The following is a 6,000-nucleotide window of genomic DNA, read 5'->3' on the forward strand; positions in this document are numbered from 1 at the left end:
CAAAAAAAGTCTTGTTGCACTGGCAGATTTTTTTACTTATTTTAAGTGAAAATCTACTTGAAACAGGTGAAAATTGTTGTTTTTTCCAGGGATGAGTCTTGTTTTAAGTGTAATGAGATTTTTTTACTAAAATGAGACATTTTAACTAGAAATAAGACAAATATTCTTGTTAAGATTTTGAGTTTTTGCAGTGATCCATGTTACTTATCCTGTGAAGGACAGAGTCATATTGATAAGTTCAGAAAAGTGTTTTTTATTGTTGTGTTTTGATGTATTTGATGTAAGCCCAGTGGATATTTAAAGCTTACAGAAGGCTGCATTTAACTGCTGCTATGTCATTCCTGCAGTATTTCTGCAGGTTTTTTGGTCACTGCTATTATTTGTAATATATTATATTATTTGTAATCAGCAAAAATGATCTATCCCCATATGATAAAATCCACCATCCCCCCCTGATTTCTTTTTTACAACTTGAGTACTGATCACAGCTAAGATTTAAAATTTAATTAACAAAAAACTTTTTTCTTATCAACATGTCTGTAGTGAAACTATTGTATTTTTATTCTAATGCTGCCCTGCAGTCCGTGCCATAAACACACTTTGTATTTTAACTGCACAGAAAATAATAATAAATAATACTAAAGGTTGTCATTACCAGACAAATACTACAATGCTGTGTCCTCCATACACCTGAAATCATAACTGATATTCTCATGACATTAACCTGAAATCACACCTGATATTCTCATGACATTAACCTGAAATCATACCTGATATTCTCATGATATTCCTGTCAATCCTCTGAGGATTCCCGTCTCTCCTCCGGCAGTCTGTCGGATCCGAGCCACAAAGTATGATGCAGGTTTTCCTCCACAAAACGACGTACCCGAGCTCCGCAAGGACATTTTAGTAAATGCTACGGTTGATAAACATGTTAAACATTAAATGTCAGAAAACAAAACCGTAACTTCTCTGCTAGATTGAAAGCAAATTGCTTTAAAATAAACCGCTGTTCATGCTCAGCTGCCATGGTTAGTCAATGGCGTTACGGAACTTCCGGCGGCTAACCGGAAGTTACTCCCACAGCCGTTTCTACAGTAGAGGCTCCAGGAATAAGGTGGATATCAGGGTTTGGCACAGCATGGTGAACAACACAGGACAAAAATAAATAAAGGGAAGTTGGTAGTATATCCGTATTCAGGAGGGGAAAGAGTAATATGATGTCAGTACAAGAAATGCAGATGTAAGACACGGGTGGGAAGCAAAACTGGATCTAATGCACAAAAGAAAATACTTCACAATAAAAAAAGGAAGCAAAGTTAACTTTCCATGTATTTTAGTTTTTCATTTTTAACTTTTAAGGACCAAAGGAAAATGTTTAAATTATGACGGATCTGACAGAAGTTATAAAATACAGTGGTTGTAACAAGACTCTGGACAGGTGCTGCAATTGTGAATCATTTGTTTATCACATTTCATTGGTTTAAAATGACAGCTTCAAAGCAAGAATCTTTCATTTGGTAAAATGCTTGTTTCTTTGACTTTTTCTTTTCACCTCCTTCGCTTTCATCTCTAAAGGAAAGAACAAGGGAAGAGGAGTAGAGAAGGAGAAATTAAGACATGAAAATCAGCTTGTGTGGCTTCTACGTCCTGGTGTAAAACGCCTTCACATCAATATGCAACAGGATCAGCTATTTTCCTTCTCTTTTTACCTGCCTATCAATCTAACCCAACCACTCACCATCAAGTTGTTGGTTCATCTGTATTCATTACTCTCTTTGCCTGCTCAAACTGGACTTATTTATTTAAATTCTGGTGTTTTTTGTTGCTTACCTGGACCCTTTTCTTCCCTTCATGAACATCACCTGGGGTCTTCCACTCTCTAATCATATGCTTTCAAACATAGAATCTGACAACCTCCAAATTACTTGATTGCCAGGCTTTTTACCTTAGGTATAGCAGCCCTAGCATTACCACTCTTTCATGTCCTGCATTTTGCTTCAACCCGTTATCTGTACACTGTACAAAAAAACCTCAAAAAGACTGCAAGTATCTCTGAATGATCTTGCAAAACTGAATCTTTCCTCACTGTGCCATTCTTTCTTGGGGTCCTTGGCTCATGTCTGTGAAGCGCTACTTGTTGCCTCCATATTGCCTCAGATCATGTTGAAAGTCTTTAAATTACTTTTTTTCCCTGTCTTTCTTTTGAACATACCGACCCACATTTTCCATGATTTTTCTCAGCGCCAAGTACCAAAATGCCCTCTAACATAGAAGGGCCCATTTTATAGATACATAGTCTTTCATAAAATAGAATACAAATTTCAGTGTAGATAATGCAAAATAAGAAAAGGGATGTCTCTCAAAGAATAAATAAAATAAATGCAAAAGTGCTTATTATTTAATTCAATTTTGACTTGATACAGGTCAGAGGGAGGGAGCGGCTTCACCGCTGTGGTGTGGACTCCTCTATCCGTCCGGGCCGGGATGGTCTCTGTGGAGGCCTCCCTTGTAGCTGCGGTCTACACCGTGTGTCTGCGTGCGTGTCTGTGTGTAACTTGGGTGAATTTTGATGTGCTTGTGTCTGTCTGTGTGTGTACAGGGAGGGGGAGGGGGGCAGGGCATTCATACGTTTTATGTTTGTATTTGTTTTATGTAAAGCACTTTGTGCTGCATTCTATGTATGAAAGGTGCTTTATAAATAAAGTTTGATTTGATTTGATTATGTGTATTCACAACTCAGCAGTCAATGGAAGCCTTTTTAGGTCAAACATGTGGTGTTCAGGTCGTGGAGTTTTCACGCCATAAACCGACCGCAAGAGAGTGTGCTGACAGTCTCATCGGAGGTCTCGGTATAGCTGCTAGGGTGCACCGCAGTCCAGCTGCTGCCTTCACACTTGACAGTTGAGTCCAACAGGAAGGGGGAGTGCTGCGGTCCAGTTTCACATTGGTTTTGTTGGGATTTTGCTCCATCCTTAGGTCTTCCAAGCAGGCTGGATTCGTAAAATACAAATTTCTCACCATGTTTTCTTTCTGTATAGTATATATATATATATATATATATATATATATATATATATATAAATAAATCAGTCATAGCACTCCCATTCCACACCAACTCCACTGACTGCCCATCAAACACTGTATCAACTACAAAATCCTCCTTTTGACGTTTTAACCTATTATGAAAAACACGTTTTTTCTTGTTTTAACATATATAAAGTGGTCTCCCCTCACCCTGCCAACACAGGGAAGATAAAATCCCATGAAAATCTGCAAGGCCTGTTCCCCCCGCCCGCTGAATCTGCCAGTGTCACGCAAGCCATTCTGAATCTGCGCCTAGGGTGACGTCACCATAGGCCTCACTCACAGAAAAAGGGGTTAGAAGCGGTAAAACTAGAGACATGGCCCAGAGGCTGAATTTCTGATTTATGTAGAAAAAACAAGCTTTAGATTGTTTTTAAGACATTCAAGGCCTGTTTAAAATATACATTAAATGCCATAATAGGTCTCCTTTAAGGCCATCCATAACCTCGTTCCCTCATACCTCTCTGCCCTCCTTTGCATGTATATAACCAGCCCGTCCACCATGGGATCTAGAGCCTTCAGCCACTCTGCACCTGGTCTCTGGAACTAGAGGGCTGCATTGGGATTGGGTCCCGCCGGGTCCCAACGCAAATCTGGCAGGAGCGGGCGACTAAAAATAAATACTGTGGGATTGGGATGTAGTCTAGCGACAAGATGGACATCAATGTCGTGGAAAAGAACCTGAAACAAGGTCTTTACAAAACAAAGACAAAGCAAGGCCAGTGAGATATCTGGAGAAATTGCGTTTAGTGTCTGTGGAGCATCTTGGAAGAGAGACGCGGGATTGGGACCATAGTCAGTCAGCAACATTCTCTTCCTCCACAGCGATATAATGGCCAAGCGATTCATTTGTTAAATTAATTTGTTTCATTCGTTAACTTTGTTTATTTTATGTTATTTACTAGTGTTATTTGAGCCTCTCACAGCCTACTCTCGTTGCTATAACCTCAATCACATAATTGATGCGTGTACGAAAGACGAAAAAGCTTGTGCGATGATGACAATGATGGATTTGCATCTAACTTTTGGTCAGGTGACCTATGAACTGTCATGTTAACATTAAATCAGATAGATTTGTCTTAGTCATTTCTCTTGCGGGTCGGGAGAAGACACAAAATCAATGCATCTCTATTATTGTGTGCCGTGCAGCCATAAATTCTCAGAGTTTTGCGGGAGCAGGCGGGAGTGGAACACACATGTTGCAGGTTCGGGCGGTAATGGTCAGAAATTCAGCGGGAGCGGGATGAAGAAAACAGTCCCGCGCAGGGCTCTATCTGGAACTCCCTCCCTCCTGACATCAGAAATATTGATTCCGTTCTAGTTTTTAAATCAGATCTCAAAACCTACTTGTTCAGACATGCATTTGAATCATAGTGTCCGTCTTTTATGATCTGCTGCAAACTCTGCTGTTTGGTTTGATTATTAAATGTGTGTGTGTGTGTGTGTGTACACACACACACACACACACACACACACTTTAAAAAGTAGGTTAAGGGATTTCTATATGACATGTCTGTTGATATTCAGAACTAAACAAAAAAAAAAAAAAACACAAATCATAAGCAAAAAACATTGCTGGCTAAAGTCCGCCCCCTTCATGTTTTCTAATAAATAACATTTTAAAAGGAGGGTGAAATCATTGCATGATGATCAAAAATGAAATGGTACTAAAACATTTTATGAGGTTACCCCCCCCATTTTTAAGATCAGATTGTTACATTTCCAAGACTTAACTTGCATTCAAACTGGAGTCGACAGGTATAACTACTGTAGCTGGGAACGTCAGAATGAATCTATTCTGTAGCTGTGGCTTTTTGATTGTGACATCCACCATGGGACACTTCTGCAAACCTACAGGTTTTCTCAGAGACAAGCCAGGTGTGAGGAGACTGACAGCTTGCCCTTGGCTGATAAAGTGACATCGTGAGGTTTCGTATGAGGCTGTGCACCTGGAGATGTGCACGTGGGCACAGACACCCACTGTTTGTGGCACATCCTACTATTTTACTTTTTTTCGGCTCTGTCGATAGGAAAATCATAAATGGATACAGATCAAATTATGGGGTGAAGTATTTGCAGTATTAGTAGTAGTAAATCCAATAGTAAATCCATTTCAGAGAAGAGGCTGGGTGCTGGACAGGCTTGCCTGAAGGCCAGCCTTCCTGCCAATTGAAAACATTGGATGCATCATATAATAATAATCATGCCCTGATGACTTAAACCTTAACTCAGAACTAACATAGGATAGAGGACTAAAGTAAAACTAAATCTAAACAAATAACAACACAAGTTCATAATATTGAGTGGGCGAGAGAGGTATTCCAAAAATATAAATGTTTATTTATATAAAACAGGATAAATCTAGCTGGTAAAAGCAAACTTGGAACAAACCAGATGTATTTTTCCAGGGCTGAGGCCTTTGTGCTTAAGCTGAGGGAGGGAAGGTATCAACCTAAAAATGGGAGCACCACAATCAACATTTCACACCACAAACAAATAGACACACACAAGGGAAAAAGCAAAAAGATGGACCGTAAATGGATGCTCTACACAAAAGGGACCAAAGTCGCTCAGGAACATACAACCCAAAAGAAAAAATAAACAAAATGAGGCCAAAAGATAAGTAGTAGACTTAAAAAGAAGAGAAAATACAATAAATCCCAAAACTGAAATACAAAACCAAAACAATTTAAATCCTGCTTGTTACAAAATAAAACTAAATCATAAACCCGAACAAACAGTTGTGCGCTCACAAAAGCCAATCACTGACTATTAAACAAAAAAAAAAAAAAACAACAGGGTCCCTCCCTTTTATACCTTGTTATTAAAAGGGGACGCTGACAGTGTTATGTCAATGAGGAGAACTAGAGGTAAAGACACACACACACACACACACACACACACACACACACA

The sequence above is a fragment of the Cololabis saira genome, chromosome 7 (genome assembly GCF_033807715.1).
Source record: "Cololabis saira isolate AMF1-May2022 chromosome 7, fColSai1.1, whole genome shotgun sequence".
NCBI classification, from domain to species: domain Eukaryota; kingdom Metazoa; phylum Chordata; class Actinopteri; order Beloniformes; family Belonidae; genus Cololabis; species Cololabis saira.